The 20,379-nt window shown below is 37.9% G+C and overlaps 1 long non-coding RNA gene and 1 pseudogene across 2 annotated transcripts in view; both read left to right on the forward strand.

Annotated features, from left to right (window-relative positions):
* Nucleotides 1-20,379, forward strand: part of LOC309844929 — a 433,552-nt gene that overhangs the window by 24,860 nt on the left and 388,313 nt on the right. The window lies entirely within an intron of this gene.
* LOC309845802 (Y-box-binding protein 1 pseudogene) lies at nucleotides 11,572-13,180 on the forward strand (annotated as a pseudogene). Its single transcript has 2 exons — nucleotides 11,572-11,657; nucleotides 12,317-13,180. The product of its transcript is annotated as a Y-box-binding protein 1 pseudogene (transcript).

Below are 20,379 nucleotides of genomic sequence, written 5' to 3' on the forward strand. Positions count from 1 at the left end.
AAGGGATGCTGCACTTTGTCAGATGCTTTTTCAGCATCTGTTGAGCATATTATATGGTTCTTATTCTTTCTTTTATTAATGTATTGTATGTATTGTATCACATTGATTGATTTGCAGATGTTGAACCAACCTTGCAGCCCAGGAATAAATCCCACTTGGTCGTGGTGAATAATCCTTCTAATGTACTGTTGGATCCTATTGACCAGTATTTTGGTGAGAATTTTTGTATCTGTGTTCATCAAGGATATTGGTCTGTAATTCTCCTTTTAATGGGATCCTTGTCTGGTTTGGGGATCAAGGTGATGCTGGCCTCATAAAATGAGTCTGGAAGTTTTCCTTCCATTTCTATTTTTTGGAACAGTTTCAGGAGAATAGGAATTAGTTCTTCTTTAAATGTTTGGTAGAATTCCCCTGGGAAGCTGTCTGGCCCTGGACTTTAGTTTGTTTGGAGATTTTTGATGACTGTTTCAATCTCCTTACTGGTTATGGGTCTGTTCAGGCTTTCTCTTTCTTCCTGGTTCAGTTGTGGTAGTTTATATGTCTCTAGGAATGCATCCATTTCTTCCAGATTGTCGAATTTGTTGGCGTAGAGTTGCTCATAGTATGTTCTTATAATTGTTTGTATTTCTTTGGTGTTGGTTGTGATCTCTCCTCTTTCATTCATGATTTTATTTATTTGGGTCCTTTCTCTTTTCTTCTTGATAAGTATGGCTAGGGGTTTGTCAATCTTATTAATTCTTTCAAAGAACCAGCTCCTAGTTTCGTTGATTTGTTCTATTGTGTTTTTTTGGTTTCTATTTCATTGATTTCTACTCTGATCTTTATGATTTCTCTTCTCCTGCTGGGTTTAGGCTTTCTTTGTTGTTCTTTCTCCAGCTCCTTTAGGTGTAGGGTTAGGTTGGGTATTTGAGACCTTTCTTGTTTCTCGAGAAAGGCTTGTATCACTATATATTTTCCTCTCAGGACTGCCTTTGTTGTGTCCCACAGATTTTGAATCGTGTTTTCATAATCATTTGTTTCCATGAACTTTTTCAATTCTTCTTTAATTTCCTGGTTGACCCATTCAATTTTTAGAAGGATACTGTTTAGTCTCTATGTATTTGGGTTCTTTCCAAATTTCCTCTTGTGATTGAGTTCTAGCTTCAGAGTATTGTGGTCTGAAAATATGCAGGGAATGATCCCAAACTTTTGATACCGCTTGAGACCTGATTTATGACCCAGGATGTGGTCTATTCTGGAGAATGTTCCATGTACACTAGAGAAGAATGTATATTCTCTTGCTTTGGGATGAAATGTTCTGTATATATCTGTGATGTCCATCTGGTCCAGTGTGTCATTTAAGGCCTTTATTTCCTTGTTGATCTTTTGCGTAGATCTGTCCATTTCAGTGAGGGGAGTGTTAATGTCCCCTACTATTAGTGTATTATTGTTGATGTCTCTTTGATGTAGTTATTAATTGGTTTATATAATTGGCTGCTCCCATGTTAGCGGCATAGATAATTAAAATTGTTAGGTCTTCTTGTTGCACAGACCCTTTGAGTATGATACAGTGTCCTTCCTCATCTCTTATTATAGTCTGGCTTAAAATCTAATTGATCTGATATAAGGATTGCCACCCCAGCTTTCTTCTGATGTCCATTAGCATGGTACATTGTTTTCCACCCCCTCACTTTAAATCTGGAGGTGTCTTTGGGTCTAAAATGAGTTTCTTGTAGGCAGCATATTGATTAGTTTTGTTTTTTTTTTATTTTTACTGATACCCTGTGTCTTTTGATAGGGCCATTTAGTTCATTAACATTCTGGGCAACTATTGAGAGAGAGGAATTTAGTGTCATTGTATTGCTTGTAAGGTGACTGTTACTGTATATTGTCTCTGTTTCTTTTTGATCTACTACTTTTAGGGTCTCTCTTTGCTTAGAGGACCCCTTTCAATATTTCCTGTAGAGCTGGTTTTCGTGTTTGCAAATTCTTTCAGTTTTTGTTTGTCCTGGAAGCTTTTTATCTCCTTCTATTTTCAATGATAGCCTAGCTGGATATAGTATTCTTGGCTGCATGTTTTTCTTGTATAGTGGCTCTGAATATATCACGCCAGTTCTTTCTGGCCTGCCAGATCTCTGTGTATAGGTCCGCTGCCAATTTAATGTTTTTACCCTTGTATGTTACAGACTTCTTTTCCCAGGCTGCTTTCAGGATTTTCTCTGTCACTAAGACTTGTCAATTTTACTATCAGGTGACAAGGTGTGGACCTATTTTTATTGATTTTGAGGGGCGTTCTGAGCATCTCCCCTGGATTTTGATGTTTGTTCCCTTTGTTATATTAGGGAAATTCTCTACAATAATACTCTCCAATATACCTTCTGCTCCCCTCTCTCTTTCTTCTTCTTCTTCTGGAATCCCAATTATTCTAATGTTGTGTCTTCTTACGGTGTCATTTATCTCTCAAATTCTCTCCTCTTGGTCCAGTATATGTTTGTTTCTTTTTTGCTCAGCTTCTTTATTCTCTGTCATTTGGTCTTCTATGTCACTAATTCTTTCTTCTGCCTCATTTATCCTAGCAGTAAGAGCTTCCATTTTTGATTGCACCTCATTAATAGCTTTTTTTTTTATTTCAACTTGATTAGAATTTAGTTCTTTTATTTCTCCAGAAAGGGCTTTTATCTCTCCAGAGAGGGTTTCTCTAATATCTTCTATGCCTTTTTCGAGCCTGGCTAGAACCTTGAGAATCGTCATTCTGAACTCTAGATCTGTCATATTACCAATGTCTGTATTGATTAGGTCCCCAGCCTTCGGTACTGCCTCTTGCTCTTTTTCTTGTGGTGAGTTTTTCCGCCTTGTCATTTTGTCCAAATAAGATTTGCTTTCTCCTCCTCTGGAATTCCGCTGTTCTCCTTGGTGAGTGAAGTTGGTCTTGGCTGGGTTTCTTGTTGATCTTCTGGGGGAGGGCTCTGTTGTAGTAACTCTCAAGTGTTTTTACCCCAGGCGGAATTGCACCGCCCTTACCAGGAGCCAGCCTAAGTAATCCACTTGGGTTTATTTTTGGGAGCTTTTGTTCCCTGAATGCTTTCTGTAGAGTTCTGGAGGACGGGAATGAAGATGGCGGCCTCCCAATCTCCAGCCTGGAGGAGCAGAGAGCTAGGGTCCTACTCCTCAGTGAGCCCTCAGAGAAAAGCACTCAACCTCTCCCATCTCCCTGGCCTCTGGTTGCACTTAGAGGAAAGTGCTCAATCGCTCACACTTGGAGAAAAGTGCCCGGTCACTTCCATCTCCATGGCCTCCGGTCGCGCTCTGAGCTCACCCAGCCTGCGACCCGTTCAAGGTAACCCCGAGCTGTCGGCTCTGTCTCTGTAGCTGGCTTACCCGCTCTAATACCTGTTAGCTCTGCTACACTCAGACACCTCCAGTCCTTCTGTGACCCGGAACCTGTGGTCACGCTGACCCCGCGTGGGCTTCCCCCCGGTCTAGCCTCTGGAGCAATATCCCTCCGTAGAGTAGACTTTTAAAAGTCCTGATTTTGTGCTCTGTTGCTCTGTCGCTTGCCAGGAGCCGGCCCCTACCCCTGCAGTCTATCTTCCTGTCACTTTGGATTCACTTTGCAGGTCCTACCTTTCAGAAAGTGATCGATTTTCTGTTTTTAGAATTGTTGCTCTTTTCTTTGATTTCCTGTTGGAGTTGTAGGTGTTTGCAGTGGTTAGATAAGCTATCTAGCTGATCTCCTGCTACCTGATGTTGTCTCAGCCTGCTACTTCTCTGCCATCTTGACTCCTCCCCAGCAATGAAATATCTTAAAAACAATCCCATTCACAAATAGCTCAAAGACAATGAAGTATTTGGGAATAAACTTGACCAAGTTGGTGAAAGATCTGTATACTGAAAACTACAAGAAATTGAAGACGCCAAAAAGTGGAAGGGTTTCTCCTATTTGTGGATTTGAAGAATAAATATGGTTTCCATCTTAGATCTTGTTAAATTGTCCATACTCTCAAAAGTCATTTATAGATTCAATACAGTCCTTATAAAAATTCCAAAAGCATTTTTCAGAGAAAGAGCAAAAAGTAAATTCTAATATTTGTATAGAACCGCAAAACACTTTGATGAGCCAAATCAATCCTAACAAAGAAAAACAAGGCTTAGAGGTACCATGCTTCATCTCAAACTATATAAAGCTATAGTAATCAAATCTGTATGATCCTGGCATAAAATAGACTCATGGACCAATGGAACAGAATCAAGAGCCTTGAAATAAGTCCTTGCATATATGGCCAACTAATATTTGACTAAGGATACAAGAAAGCTAAATGGGAAATGGATAAATAAATGTGTTGGGAAAACTGGATAATTAAATTCAGAAAAATGAAATAGGGCCCTTACTTGACACCACTCAAAAAAATTGATTTGGAATAGTTTAGACTTAAATATTTCTTTTAAGTATTCTGTCTGTTCAGACTGAATAATTTCTTTTGTTCTATATTTCAGTTTACTGATTGTTCTTCTTTTCCCTCCATCCTACTGTAGGATCCATTCATCAAGTCTTTTTTGTTTTGTTTTGTGTTTTTTTAAAATTTTTAAATCTTTTTTTAGTTTTGGTGATTGTGTTTTTCAGTTCAGTTTTTAGTTTTGTTTTGTGTTTATAGGAGGCTCCATGCTGGGTATGGAGCCCAGTGTGGGGCTTAGACTCATGACCCTGAGATCAAGACCTGAGCTAAAATCAAGAGTTGGTTGCTTGACCGACTGAGCTACTCAGGCACCCCAGTTTGAAAAATTATATTTGATTCCTGTTAAATGTTTTTTAAATATGTGTTTGTTCTCTTTATTCCAGGGAAGTTTCCTTCCATTATAGTTGTCAGTATTTTTTTCCACTGAGTGGGTTTTCTTTTAAACAATTCTTACATATCTATCTTGCATGTTTTTTTGCCTGTCTTCTGTAGTTATTACTTTCTCCAGTTTCTAAAATTCATTCCTTTTTTCACATTCTTATTTTTTCCTCTTTATTTCTACAGAGGTTCATTCTGTGATATATGTTTCTTCTTGTATGCCTTCTGGTTTAATCTACATGTTTCTCTATACATCTACATCTGTGGCTTAACCATCCTTAAATGCCTCAACATTTATGATGTAAAATTCAGATTTATGTTTCATTTGACAACTTCTATAGTTTCCTATTTTTTTTTTGTAATAATAGGATCCAACTTTTTGTTCTCCAGCCATATTTTTTATGATGTGATTTCATTTTCATAAGTGTATAAATTAGATTCCATCCTAGATTTTGCAATATTTTTAATTGGGTTTAACTACAATTTTTGTTGTTGTTGTTGTTGTTTATAGTAGGAAAGACAGTCTCCTGTATTTTAGGAGGAAGTGCCTGTTTAGCAGAAATGAAGGTCAAGACTGGTTTTCTAGCTTCAAAACAAGGTTTCTTCTTTGGTTTAACTGTAATAAATTTTAGAATATATTTATCTGCATGGCTATACCTTTTTGAGATAACATTTGCAGCTTTTTTCTTTGGTTAGAATACGAGTCTCTTTCGTATACCCAATACTTTTTTACCTTGAATAAATGGTGATCTTCTCTGACCGGTTTCTGTTCATAGTAGGGTTTTCACGATTTTGACATTCCGGATGGTTCAGGCTGCCCCAACACCTTCAGAGGTGGTGGTCTTCTGATAACACATCTGCAGATGGAAACCAGTGAAGCTTCCCAGTGCTTGTGAACGTCCTGTGTGTGGCCATTTGAGTCCTCCTCCACTTTGAGTGTAGACATTCTCTTTGAGAAAGAATACCTATTGGCAGTTCCTGCCTTTCTTGATTTTTAGAGCCCCCCAGGATTACCTTTGTATTCCCTTTTGCTTATTCCAGCATAGCTGCTGTCTTCCCTAGGATCTTGCTGCTGTTGTAAGGGCCTATTTAGCCAGAGTGATTCTATCTTGGATTAAACAGTCATTTTGCTGTGTATGCAGTAAAACTTAAACTGACCTTGCCCCCGCCCAGGGGACTTACTTAAAAACAAGTCCTGGAAACCAGTCCCAGGTAAGAAAGCCCAAATACAAGGGTGGGTCAGGCCAGGTGGAGACATCCAATCAGTGGTGAGGTGCATACTGTCTCCCTAGTTACTAAGGAGTATGGACCCCGCCTTTTGGGCGCCAATCTGACCAAGGTGATAGGCTAGTTCAAATATCTACTAGGGTAAATTGTAATTCAATTGGTCACTTATGTGTGACCTAACCTGACTGTGTAGCTTTCTCTGTGTCTTGCAATTTCACTGGCCACCTATGCGTGGCCAGTCCCAACCACATGGCCTTTGCCGTTAAAAGCTAGTCTGTAAAGCAGAGAGGGGTCGCCCTCTCTGTAAGAGGCACGGTCCTGGCCGGTGGGTTTGATTCTTGATGCTTGGTGTGGAATAAAGCTTTGCTTGATCTTCACTTTGTATCAGTCTCACTCCTCTAATCACGGACCCATTATTGGGGGACCTTTCATTGTCAGTGTTTTAAATATACTTGCTCTTTTACTGAGATTTATGGGATAAATTATCATCCTGTTTTGCAGTCTTTTTTTTTTTTTTTCTGTTTTGCAGTCTTTTCTGCTTCTTGATACCTAACAAATATGTACAATTGATTTCTATTTTTAGGTCATGGATTGTGGTGTGACACAGGGTGGGTGTTCTGTTTCTATTTCAGTATTGTAACTCCAGGTGAGATGAGTGGAATGGTTGAGAGTTGGACCGTCTAGGGGTGGGGCAGGGGCGGGGCTTCCCGAGCCTCTTTCTCTCCCCTAGATGGCTCACAAGTAGGCTTCCTCAAACTAGAGTGGCCTCCAGGTATTTGAAGTTCTTGCATAGCAGCTGAAGTCTCCAGGAGATCAAGATCAAAGCATCCAGATCTCTTAAAAGCTAGGCCTGGAAATGGCATAGTGTCTTTTTTGCCTACTGTTACTCAAAGCAGTCCCAGGCCACAGTAAGCTCAAGGGCAAGCAAGGCAAATAGATCTTTCTCTTGATGGCAGGAATGCTTAAGAGCTGTGTCTTCCTTTAACTCACCATAATAACCTAGTTAGCCTTTTGAAAACAACAGCTTTATTGAGATCTAATTCACATATCCTGTAATTAATCCATTTAAAATGCACAGCGTAGGGGCGCCTGGGTTGCTCAGTGGGTTAAAATGCAGTGTAATGATTTTTGATACGTGAATGGAGTTGTACAACTTTTGCACAATTTTAGAACATTTTCATCACCCCAGAAAGAAATCCTGAACCAATTAAAAGTAACTCACATTTCTTTTGGTTTTTGAAAAGGGATTGGGAGATTTAAAAAAATACGACCGACACATGCCTGCCATCATTTTGTTCAAACTTGTGATATGGTTTTATTTAAAGGGAATATTTCTGGTTTGAGATATGTATTATTGAGACCAAGGCACAGATGCAATTTTAAAAATACATCAGTAATAGGAGATTTTATCTTTTCCTATTTTCTACCAGATGTTATAGGGAACAAATGAACTGATGAAAATAAAAACAGTTTTAAAAAGTTAAATACACTTAGAATGTATTATTTATTATTTCTTAAATATTAAACAGAGGAAAATGAAGTATTTTGAGAACATATTGCCATAGATTTTGTATATTTCTCAGTAGTTATAGTATCAATCTTCCTGTATTAAATTATGAATATACATATTCCTCACAGTTAAAGCAGTGAATGCTAAAAATTTTTCCCATGTAGTGACTGTTCACCTATATAATTTTTTTTTTTTTTTTTGAGAACCAGTTTTAAAACTGGACTTAAAAATGGAGAAAACAGATAAGAACAGATGAGAAGTGTGGGTCTGTATAGCCGTGCCTGGGTAATAAGAACCTGATCATCCAGGGCTGCTGTTCCTACCCTGCCCTTCTCTTGATCCCAGCCTGGACCTCTGTGGCAAGACTGGGTCCCAGGTGTGGATGATGGTAGGAATGACAACTTTACTAAATGGCAGGGGGTGGGAGTGGTCGGGGTGGGCAGTTCCTAAAAGGAACAAACTGGGATCTTCTCTCGCTTATGATTGGGGTGATCATACAATAGATACTACCAAATTAGGATGCTTTTTGTCTTGGAGAAATGTTAAATAGGACAGGCTGTTGGGATAACAGGTGTGTATCGGGTTAATCCTGAGCCATCAAGGTGTATGGTCTCTGCCTAAAGATACATCTTATTTTGTCTATTTGTTTGTTTGTTTATTTACTTATATTTTCAGCATAATAGTATTCCTTGTTTTTGCACCACACCCAGTGCTCCATGCAATCTGTGCTGTCTCTAATACCCACCACCTGGTTCCCCCAACCTACCCACCATGCTGCTTCAGACCCCTCAGATTGTTTTTCAGAGTCCATAGTTGTCTTAAATTTTCTCTCAGTCACTTTGCGATCAAAGAATTGGGGGCTTTTTTCTCTGGGTGTTGTCTTTCAACAGACTAGTCTAGTTGAGCAATGGCTGCTGGGGAGGAAGATGGATTTATAGTGAGGTTCACCTCCACCAATATGTGATGTAGATATAACATGCTAATTTGAAGAGAAAGGATCAGTGATATGCACCTTCCAAATGTGACTCATTGAAGGACTCTTTATTCTTTTCTTTTTTTTTAACTTAAGTTATTCAGTTTTCCATAACATTATGCATAAAAAAATCCCTAATAAAACATGAGAGAGTGTCTATTATGAGCAGGCAGCTTAAATTCTCTCCCCAAACTTGATTCTCCATTTCTCTATTGCTGGAGATTATCTTGGGCTCCGTACTTGTCTAACCTTAGTTTCTTTACTTAAACAGTAAGGATAATACTAGTCCCTACCCCACAAGGTTGTTTGAGGGTATACCAAGGTGAGATACATGAAATGCCTTCTGTATATTTAGTCTTATATGAAGTCCTATATAAATCGTATAGCAGGTGTTATTATTCACTGGTAAAGCATTTGGGCTCTGAAGTGAAGATTCTTGGTTCTAAATTGCTGTTTCATTACTAGTGTGTGTAGCTTATATACTAACCTCACTAAACCTTGTTCTGTCTGTAAGAGGATAAAACCAATACCTACTTTGCAGTATTGTTTTAAGAATTGAAGAATATAATATATATAAATATTGCAGTGTAGCACTTAGAAAGTGCTAAGCAATTATAGATGTTATTATTAATAGGATCATTGTTCATATTAATGCTGACAATAGAAAACTGGATAAGAACATTTACTTCAAGGTTTAATTGAGATTGTTCCTTATTCCTTTTTTTCCTATGGAAGTCTGATGAAGACTTCCCAGGCTCTGTGTCTGTTCTTTTCCTGTGTAAATGTGGTTTTGTTTGCTACATTAGCATCTTAAATTCTGAAGTCCTTAGAGACCAGTTGGTGAGGAAAGGATTTTCTATTCATTCTTCCATCATCCTGCACATGAAGCCCTATTCTGTCAGGGGACATGGGCTTGTTGGATGGACTGGCTGTGATACTCTTTGCTTACTAGCCTGCATGCTCTGCTGGTAAGATGCTAACCCCAGCTAGTTACTCCATCAATTAACAGATCTTTTATCAATTCACTTCCACAACCCTCCCTAGGGCAGGTGAGAATTTCTGGATTTCTTCCATGACCTTGTAGCCAAACTGGAGATCTCCATTCAGGCCCTTTCTCTGCCCCACCCTGCCATGTCTCTGACTTGAGACTGAGACAAGCTTCCCTGGGTTGGCTGTTCTCCATCCTAATTGCCAAAGCAAATGTGGAGAAAAACCCCCCAAGTTACTGAGAATGGAAGAAAAGTAGGACTTTCCTTAGCTACTCTTTTTTTTTTTTTTAAATATTTTATTTATTTATTTGAAAGACAGAGCCCAAGTAGGCAGAGAGGCAGGTGGGGGGAGGGGCAGGCTCCCCGCTGAGCTGAGAACCTGATGCAGGACTCGATCCCAGGACCCTGGGATCAGGACCTGAGCCTAAGGCAGAGGTTTAACCCACTAAACCACCCAGGCGCCCCCTCCTTAGCTACTTTTTGATGAATACAGACTATTTTCCTTCCCTCCTAGCTAAAGAAAGGAACTCTAACTTTTGAATCTCCTGTTACACATTTTACCACTTACTAATTCTGCTTTTTAAAAAGTCATCTACCTATATTTTGTTTCTCTTTTCCTGAAAAATTAAGCTCCTGTATATCAATTTCTTCCTCCAGCAACACAGCTATCCTAAATATTGGTGATGCCAACATCATCAAAAACCTCCAGTGTCTTGCCCTCAGATCCTTCAGTGATACTGGCCTGACTTCTGCTACTCACTCCTGTTTATAGCCTAGAGTTTTTTTGTCATTATTGTTAAAGATAACTCTTCAGTCATTTCAATTTCTTGCTTCTCCTTCTTTGATCATCACTTTTTATCTCTCCAGCTGACGTCCTTTAATGGTTTAGCTCCTACAATCCTTTTACTCTCAGGGACTTGAAACTATCTCATCTCCCACTTTTTCCATGTCCTTAAAACATGTCCTCACACCCTTTCTTCTGTTACAGTTCCATATTTCATCTTATAATCATTCCTTTGCACAATACCACTACTCCCTTGTATCTTTCTTGTTCCATTATGCTGCCTGGCTATAGTTAAATAAGGCTCTTTGTAGCACCCATGCCCATGCATGGAAAGTTGAAGATGGTTGGAGAGAATCTTGCCCTCCTTCTGATGGGTCTCATTTTAAATTTATGACACCCTCAAGTGGGCCCTAATGATGCTCCAAAACCTTTTATATTTCTCTTGTGTATTCATTCCCTCAGTCCTTAGATAACTTTTCAGCCCTTTTCTTTCCTCAAGAATCCTTTTTATTTTTTTAAGATTTTATTTATTTATTTGACAGACAGAGATCTCAAGTGCGCAGAGGGGCAGGCAGGGACAGGGAGGAGGAAGCAGGCTCCCCGCCGAGCAGAGAGCCCAATGCGGGGCTCGATCCCAGGACCCTGGGACCACAACCCGAGCCGAAGGCAAAGGCTTTAACCCACTGAACCACCCAGGCACCCCTTTCCTTGAGAATCTTTATCACTTCTCTTACTCTTATTCTCTCCTAATGATAATAAAACAAAAGCATCACGAGACAGTTTCCCTTGGTTTACACCTTCTCATGTTTCTACTCGTGTATATCAGAGCTCATGTGTTCTTCCTTAACTCCTTTATATGAATGAACTGTCGAAATTCCTAACAAAGGAAATGCCTCTCTTCATGCACAAGGTCTCATGCCCTTATCCTTTTAAGAACTTTATGGTGATTTTCCTTTTTCATTCTTGCATCATCCATTCTCTTTCTGTTGGACTTTTGCATGAGTGTATAGTGATTTCTCTTAACAAAACAAGCTGCCTCTACTGTTTTCCCCAGCTACTCCCCTCATTTCTCTAGTTTATAGCAAAGCTCCTAAAGATTTGTCTCCGTGCATTTACTCCAATTCTTTCTTCTCTTCTCGACTGAACCTACTCAAGTTAGATTTCACACCTCAGAACTCTCAAGAATCCTTGTGGTGTTCACCAGTGTTCTCCAAGTTGGCTAAATCCAATGCATTTATTTGGAGATCTTGATGTCTTAAAGATGATTCAGAACTAACATGTCGCATTCTGAACTCTTCATCTTGTCATTCCCACCTCAGAATCAGCATCCTCCTTTACTTTTTCAGAATAACTTTTCTGTGTGGTACTGGAGTGGTGGTTACATGATCTATACTATTTGTTAAAATCTATACAAAATGATTGTTTTTTTTAGTTTCATAGGATAAAATACAAAGTAGTGAAAATTGAATGATGGCACTTTTTAATTCAAACTTTCCAAAGTTTGAGCCAAAGCCCTTATAATGTCCTACAGGTCCCTTCTGCTTTAGTCATACTGCACCCTCTGTACCTCAAACAGAAGATACACTCTTGTTTCAGGATCATTATACCATAGTCAAAGAATGTAGACTCTAATATTTCAATTTCAAAAAAATTTATATTTTCATACTTAGTCTAATATGTGGCCAGTTTTTTTAAATGGCCAAGGGGCATTTTAAAAGGAAAATGATCTCTAGCATAAATTTCCAATACCAAATTTATTATTAGTCATTTTCTCTATAGCATCATTTTACTTTTGACTACTTAATCTGTCAAATAATGAGAAAGGATATTAAAATATGCCACCACAGTGGAAGCTTATTATCTAACATGATCAGGACTGGAGTGAACCAATTAATCCAAAAGATCTGTTAAGACTGGGGAGAGAGTTTGATTGGTAGCAGAAGCAGAGAGAAGACCCCAGAGAGCCCTGAGCAGCCCTATCAACCCCCACTGGCCTTGTTATCATCACACCTGGGGAGACAGCCACAGCTGCCACGGACTCACATCCTGGCCTGCCACTGGGGATAAGAAGGTCATCACAAGGAAGGTTTTGGGAACAGTAAAATGGTTGAGTGTGAGAAATGGGTATGGCTTCATCAACAGGAATGACAGCAAGGAAGATGTGTTTGTATACCAGACTGCCATAAAGAACAATAATCCTGGGAGGTGCCGTCCCAGTGGAGGAGGTGGAGAGATGGTGGAGTTGGATGTTGTTGAAGGAGAAAAGGGTGTGGAGGCGGCAAATGTGATAGGCTGTTGTTGAGTTCCAGTGCAAGGCAGTAAATATGCAGCAGACTGGAACCATCATAGACATTCTCCACGATGCCGGGGTCCTCCACACAATTACCAGCAGAATTACAGAACAGTGAGAGTGGGGAAAAGGAGGGTTGGGAAAGTGTTCCTGAAGGCCAGGTCCCAACAGCACCAGCCCTACCACCGGTGACAGTTCCCACCTTACTGCATGTGCAGACCCTCTGGGTATCAACCACAGTCTTCCAATCCTCCTTTGTGGGGAGAAGTGATGGAAGGTGCTGACAACCAGGATGCAGGAGAACAAGACTGACCAGTGAGATAGAGTACATGTCAGGCTTGTAGAGACCACAATTCCGCAGAGGTCCTCCTCTCCAAGGATAGCCTAGAGAGAATGGCAAGGAGGAAGATAAGGAAAATTAAGGAAATGGGACCTAAGGTCAGCAGCCACCTTGATGTTGGTGCTGCCACAGCATTTTTTGCCAACACAGACGCCCAGAAAACCCTGCACCACAAGATGCCAAAGAGACAAAAGCAGCTGATCCACCAGCTGAGAATTCCTCTACTTCTGAGGCTGAGCAGGGCCTGGCTGAGTGAATGCTGGCTTACCATATCTACCATCATTTGGGTTAGTCATCCAGCATGAAGGAATGAAGATGAAGTTCCAGCAATAAGATATGAACAAAAGATTGGTACTGAAGACCTTAAGTGCTTGCTTTTTTTTTTTTTTTTCTATGTAGCATGGTTTTTTTGTTTTGTTTTGTTTTGTTTTTTGTTTTGTTTTGTTTTTACCTAAAGATGTCTCTTTTTGGTAATGACAAATGTGTTTTTTTTTTTTAAAAGCCTGGTTTTTCTCCACACACCTTTAAAAGTTTTAAATTTTATCATATCTGGTCAAGTGGAGATTTTTAAGAACCTGATTTTAAATTCATAATAAAAGTTGACAATTTTATTTTTTTCAAAAAAGTCAGCAAATGACGATCACCTATTAATAAAGGTCTTAAATAATAATAGAAAAGACTGAGGACTGGGGCACCTGGGTGGCTCAGTCTGTTAAGCATTTGCCTTTGGCTCAGGTCATGATATCAGGGTCCTGGGATAGAGTCCCACATCTGGCTCTCTGCTCAGAGGGGAGTCTGCTTTTCCCTCTTCCTCTTCCTGCTGCTACCCTTGCTTATACTCTCTCTGTGTCAAACAAATGAATAAAATTCACTTTAGAAAAAAAAAGACTGGGGATAAAGAGAAATAATGTATACATATTGAAAACATTTTTTTCTTTCTTGGTTGAAAACATCACCTATATTTACTCATTAATCTTTTGGTGCAAAGCCAAAGCCTTAGAGCATGGACCCTAAATTGGAGTTCTGTTACTTGTGTGACTTAACCACAGCTATTATGTAAGTTCTGTCCTTTTTTTTTAAAGATTTTATTTATTTATTTGACAGAGAGAGATCACAAGCAGATGGAGAGGCAGGCAGAGAGGGAGATAGAGGGAAGCAGGCTCTCTGCTCAGGGATGTGGGACTCAATCCCAGGACCCCGAGATCATGACCTGAGCTGAAGGCAGCGGTTTAACCCACTGAGCCACCCAGGTGCCCAAGTTCTGTCCTTTTAATCAGATTTTTAGAGTGGAGAGTTCAGAGACATTTTTGAAAGTGATCTGAGTATAGAATATGTCTAGGTTTTTACCATTAGTATTTGATCTCCTAATAATTTACATTTGTGTCCCCACACCTAATTTGGCCAGAGTGTGTAGAGAGTCACACTGAGGCTTTATAAACTCATTGAGTTTTAATTAAGTATAAACTTTTTACATATTTTTAATATGCAGTATTTAATATACTACAGCAGGTTCAGTATCTGGTACTGATAGATGCATGTTTGGAAACAAATAATGATTGACCATTGGTAAACATGCAGTTCGGTTTGTGGGACTAGAAGGATAGGAGCGTTCAGTGCGAGCAACCCATCAGTGGTTAGTGTTCAGAATGCTGTGGATATGTCAGCATGTTTTATAGAGGAATAGAAATTGTCTGTTAATCTAGAGAGTTAAGAGAGCTCTTACTGCATTACTGTGTTTCTGTTAATGTCAGCTTTTATTTTCAACACATTTTTTTGCTTTGTTTTATCCTTTATTTGATGCATAAAAGTTGATGACAGTTACAGCCTTTGAGCTTTGCTACATAAAAGTAACATTCTTTGTTCCTTTGAAGATTTCACCTCAAATTTGAATTTGTCTCTTACTGTTACTGTAACCTTTATTTAATGCTCCTTATCTCTTTGCTTTGTTTTCTGTTAGAGCTAGAGTTTCTTTGATATTTTTCCCTTTTGTAATTTGGAAGGCCTCCAAATTGCTAGAGATCAATTTGAAGAATTTAAAAAACTTTCTGGATTCTGTATTACTCAAAAATATAGCTTCAATAACTGTCAACTTTCCTCATTTAGATGAAGTGTTGGCAAACTTCCAATTTTTTCCACTCTCCTAACTTATATTTTGTAATATATTTTCCATAATCATGATTTTTCACAAATATTTATATACACATGCAAACATACGTGTATATGCACACTTAAACATGCACACACTCAAACATAATGCTCACTAACAAATTCCTCTTTTATTGGCTACTAATTTGGATTAATTTACTTGTGTATTACTTCAAATAGCTTCCTCCCCTTGCAGTGGCATTTAAGCAATGTACTTTTCACACCATGTTTTTATCCGAAAAATTTTCTTATATTGCTTATTTTCCAGAATGGCAGTTTATTAGACTGTAGGTTTCACAAATCAGAATTCTTTCTGTTGTATTAACAAATATTAATAGACATTAAATAGCATTTAATGTAATCAAGGAGAAAAGAAAAGAAAAAGAACTGTGATCAAATTGCTTTTCTTTGTTGTAGGTGAATCTTTCCCCTTCCTCCCACCCCAAACACTGGAGGCTTTTTAAAATTTGCACTCAACAATGACTACTTTCATTAGGTGTAGAGTGAATACTTTCTAGCTGTAGATTTGATCATAGTGAATACTTTATAGCTGTAGATTTGATCATAAATATGTTCTTTTAGTAAACTTGTGGTTATTTTATCCCATCTGCTCTGTTTTCTCCTGCTGGAAATCTTATTCCCAAGTGTTGAGTTTCTGCTCTGTGTTCTTAATGTCTCTGATTTTTTCCTTAGACTATATTCTGGGTGATTTTTAAAGCCTCTCATTCAAAGCAGTGATTGGGCATTTAATATTATTTGATTCTACTTGGCCTTTCCATAGCTTTTAAGCATATATATCTTCTAACACCTTTTAAAACTCTTCGGAAATAAAAAAAAAAATTTAGTGTGACCCACATCATCATCTTCATCTTGATGTAAGAAATTTGCTTATCATTCATAGTCTGTTTTATTTAATTTTTTTGAGAGGGCAAAGCACTTTTTAAAGTTTTCTTTTGTAGGCTGCTTGAGTGGCTCAGTCGGTTAAGCATCAGCCTTCAACTGAGGTCATGATTCCAGGGTCCTGGAATCCAGCCCCATACAGGTTTCCTTACTCAATGGGGAGCCTGCTTCTCCCTCTGCCTGCCACTTTTCCAGCTTGTGCTCATTCACATTCTCTCTCTCTCTGACAAATAAAATCTTAAAATAAAGTTTTCTTTTGCTATTTTAATACAACTTCAAAAGCATACTTTTGCATCTGTACTTGCATGTTATAGTTTCATTTTTATGTGGCAGATTTTTTTCATGAGTTTTTATAGGACTGAGTGCATTGGGGCAACTCTAAGTAGTTTTGCCATTTGTTCCAAAATAGTAGAGGTGGATTCTCCTTGGTTTCCTCTTTGTCTACCAAGCTGTCATAATTATGCCCTTCAGAATTTAACTGAGATGCTGGATTTCATAAGTAAAATATTATGAGTTTAGTCATTAATTAGCCTGAGAAAGTATGGGCGTGTTCACCTTTGTGTGGATTTTATTTCTGTAAAGTTTATTGTTAGTACCCGTTAAAACTATGAAACTAAGGGCCTATTTTTCCTATTTAGTTTTCTTTTCAGCCTACCTTGAGATCTAGAAAGTTTGACTATATATAATCCTTTTAGTTTTCAGCTTGCTCAGTTGAGGGAATGCTGTATCCCTCATTCCACCAGGGATTTGACTGAAAGTCCTCATTGTAAATCCTCCTTCATAGCCTTAGAGTGGGGGTAGGAAAGAAACAGTGAAGCATTTCTCATCTTTCCTATGGCAGCACAATTTCTTGTTTTACTTGAGGCAGCACTACTCTGATTTCTTGTTGAAGGGAATTGTGAAGCCTCCCATATTGTCTTTTATTCAGTCTGTATTAGAACTTTCAGGCATTCCTGTGTTTGGTACCATCCCTTGTTTTCAGTGTTCTGGAATCTCTTCGGTTATCACAGTTGGTTTCTGGCATGGAGTACTGGAATATACCCATTGATTCCGAGTGTATTATCATCCAGAGAATACACTCAAAATGACTGTGGGTGCTATCTATCTATAGATCATTTTATCCAGCTCTTCCTCCTTCACCCATTTCATGAAGTAATTAGTCTAAATGTTCTTTTTTCTCTTTAAAACTAAACTTCCCCAGATCTAAACTAAACTTGTTGAGAGTCACCCAAGCAGCTGATGACTTTCTTTTTATTACTATTTTTTTTTTAAAGATTTTATGTATTTATTTGAGAGAGGGACTGAGAAGAGTGAGCCCAAGTGAGGAAAGGAGCAGAGGGAGAGGAAGAAGTAGGCTCCCCACTGAGCAGGGAGTCCAATGCTGGTCTCAGTCCCAGGACCCTAGGATCATGACCTGAGCTGAAAGCAGATGTAACCGACTGAGCCACCCAGGCATCCCAAGCTGATGACTTTCTATCTTTGTTTACTTTTGAACATATCATGACTTCCAGTCCTTTGAATTACTACTATTAAGGGAAATTAAGTCCTATAACTAAAGCATGAAACATAGTGCTTGCCATGTGGGACTTAATAGATGTGAATTCCAGTCCCTTTGCCCTCCCAGGTGCTTTTATTGTCTACTTCCTTTTCTATTCTCTACAACCTGAAAATAATTGCTGAATAATTCTCTTTAAAAGATAGCTCTCTTGGTACTTGAATCTCATATCGGTTACAAAACCACTAACAAACTCTGTAGTCAGCAATTGTTTTATGTTTCATAAGCATTTGCTTGGGTTCTTTGTACATTCCTAGATGATATATAGCTAGACCAGTTACAAAAACAGAATAGATAATCAGGAATAGAATTCCTTAATAAATTGAGAATATTCTATTTTTTCCTTTTTCTTTTTTTATTCTTTATCATTACTTTACGTTTGGATTCCTTATACTCAGTGACACTTGCTTTTCTTCCACTCTTCCTCAAGTCTGTGGGGGTTGAGTTGTAAGCAATATTGAAACTCTTATTTATTTATTTGTGGAAAGAAAATCACATGGAAAATAATACTTGCTTGACATTTTTTTGGTTTCAGTGGAGGGTTTTGTTTTTGTTTAAATCTGAATAAAATATTTTCTGCCATTTTTGAGTTACATAGAAGGGAAAATGCATTTATTTTTTCTTTAAAAAGTGTACTGAGTCTTCTAAAAATTCTGTATTTATGCTGAAGGCAATTAATTCTATATTTCAAATTTGTTTCAGGAAAGAATCTAGAGCTAAAGCAAAATGATGCATTATCTTATAAATCATTAAGTAATAATGTCTGTGTTACTAAATACATCTTAGTTTAACGTAGCCTCAGTGCCTTGGTTAATATTGAAAGCGTTGAAAGAACTCTTAGGTTTAAATTAGATTAGAACAAATTACATAATGAGTCAGAAAAGAGATCTTGTTTTTCTAGTGAAAACTGTACGTACACCAAAATGTTCTTCCTTCCAAAGTCTTCCTTTCAAAAGTTTTCAGTGTAGAAGATTATCTTTTTAATGATTTCTTAACTACTCTTATTGCAATTCAAGCTTTTCCCTTCCTCATTATATTTCTGTGGTATTGGAAGCCTCATTTGACTCAAGTAGATGCTTTCTTCCCAATAAATGGGTTCATTTAAAGGAACCTGAGAAGAATACTTCACATAGTGCCTTTCTCTAAGACTTTCCTTCTTTTATGCTGGGTACAGTTGGATATTTTATTTGTTCCTGTACTCCGTCCCTTTTATTTTAAAGTCTTGTTTCTTATGTAGCTTAAGATAGATAATCAAGCATATGTAAGGGAAAAGTTCAAGTTAATAACTTTTGTTAGAGATATGGACTTTGCAAAATCATTACTGGAAATTGATCATAATTTTCATTTATTTTGAAGTATGCCTTTAGGTTTTTGGTTTTTGTTGCTTTTTTATGTGTTTTGTTGCCTCCCCCCCCCCCCCCCCCGAAAAGAATCTATATGGACATGCTGGTAAAATTCTACACACTAATCTTCTGTCCCTGCATTATGAAGCATTTTAGAAAAGTATAAAGAAAAGATAAGATCAAAAAAATTTAAATCAAAATCACTTCAGTGTTTTTTAATAAATATTGCTGTTTCTGATTCTGGAAACTTCAGAGGATAAATAGTGAACTAACAGGGTCTGGTGATGGCAGTCAGAAGCAAATCTAAATTTCTCTTCATTGTATTTCTATAATCATAGAAAAATTAAAATATAACTATGGGTTTTGTGTAAAATACATTTGGCAATATTTAAATATGTTCAGAAAATTTATAGTTATCATAGGATACAAAGGAATAGATATTTTAAATAATAGAATAATTTAAAGTAGTTTGTATGGTTGGTACATTTGTTGAAATCTTTCTAATGAAAGAAACCTTCACTCCTATATCCTGCATAAATTCTTCCTGCCTAGCATCCTTTCTCATTCTTGTGGTAAGATAATCTCTTTCCTTGGGAGACATTCCATATAATTCAGGTGAAGGTCACTGACACAAGCCCCAGGTTGCCAACCAGAGCATGGTATTCTGCCTTCCTTACCAGCTACCGTGTTCATTCAGAGATGGACACGTGGCTCAAGCAGAGAAGTCTCCTTAGAACATTTTTTGAATTTTGAAAGAAGAGGGACTCTCCTTGTGTCAGATTTTGGGTATAAAAAAGACCTTTTATTTATTTATTTTTTTTAAAATTTTTTAAGTTCTATCCCCAATACGGAGCTCAAACAGACAACCCTGAGATCAAGAGTCTCATGTTCAATTGACTGAGCCAGCCAGGCACCCCTTAAAAAAAAAAAAAAAAAGTTTTCATTATGGAAATTTTAGAGCCATCTTTGCTACCCATTGAATGAGGAAAGTAAAGTTGTTGTTCTAGGGGTATTGTTTGAAACCTGGATCAAATCTGCCCAATAATCCATGGACTTTATGGTTCCATATACTGGTAAATCTCTTGCTTCTTCTTAAAGTTGTTGCTGTGTTCTACTTGAATTAGTGAAAATTTGTTTTTTTCACTTGGATTAATAAGGTTGTGAATAGTGCAAAAAATGATCAGTACAGCATTGCAGTTAAAGGATTCAGACTCTGACACAGCTGGCCTTGGTCTGAATTCTAGCTCTGCACTTGAAGCTGTGTGATCTTGGCCAAGTGACTTAACCTTTCTTCCTCTATATTCTCATCTGTAACAGATCATGGTAGTATTCACCTCAGAGGGTTGATTGAGTTATTAATAAAGTGCCTATAAGAACTGTGCATAGTATATACTATACAATGTTAAATGGGAATAACGACTGAATAGAAAGTAGGTTTTTTCATATTATGGAGGAAGTGTTGATGTTAAATTATCGTTGATTTTATGATTCATATAAAAGGTACAGAGAATA

Source organism: Mustela nivalis (genome assembly GCF_964662115.1).
Source record: "Mustela nivalis genome assembly, chromosome: 12".
NCBI lineage: Eukaryota > Metazoa > Chordata > Mammalia > Carnivora > Mustelidae > Mustela > Mustela nivalis.